The sequence below is a fragment of the Sinocyclocheilus grahami genome, unplaced genomic scaffold (assembly GCF_001515645.1).
Source record: "Sinocyclocheilus grahami isolate Dianchi unplaced genomic scaffold, SAMN03320097.WGS_v1.1 scaffold12114.1, whole genome shotgun sequence".
Taxonomy (NCBI): Eukaryota; Metazoa; Chordata; class Actinopteri; order Cypriniformes; family Cyprinidae; genus Sinocyclocheilus; species Sinocyclocheilus grahami.
In genome coordinates, this window is record NW_015514225.1 from 1 (window position 1) to 583 (window position 583).

Here is a 583-nt window from a genome sequence, read left to right on the forward strand (position 1 = left end):
AATTAGTTACTAAAACTTTAATTACAATTAAACTAAAAACAAAATATAAAACTAAAAATGAGTAGCTAAAACTTTAACTAAAATTCAAATGAAAACTGAAAAAATAAAATTAAAAACTAGCTACTAAAACTTAATTAAAATTAAAATAAAAACAAAATATAAAAATAAAAATTTGTTACTAAAACTTTAATTACAATTAAACTAAAAATAAAATATAAAACTAAAAATGAGTAGCTAAAACGTTAACTAAAATTTAAATGAAAACAGAAAATATAAAAATTAGTTATTAAAACTTTATTTAAAATTAAAGTAAAAACAGAAAATATAAAAACGAGTTACTAAAAGTTTAAAATTAAAATTAAAACTAAATATGAAACAAAAAATGAGTAGCTACAACTTTAACTAAAATTAAAATGCAAACTAAAAATATAAAATTAAAAACTAGTTAATAAAACTTAATTAAAATTCAAATGGAAAATATAAAAATAAAAACGAATTTTAAATATGAATAAAAACTATAACAGTGTCTCTAAAAATAACACTGCCCCACACTGCGACTGCACTTATCACCGTGTGTGTGTGT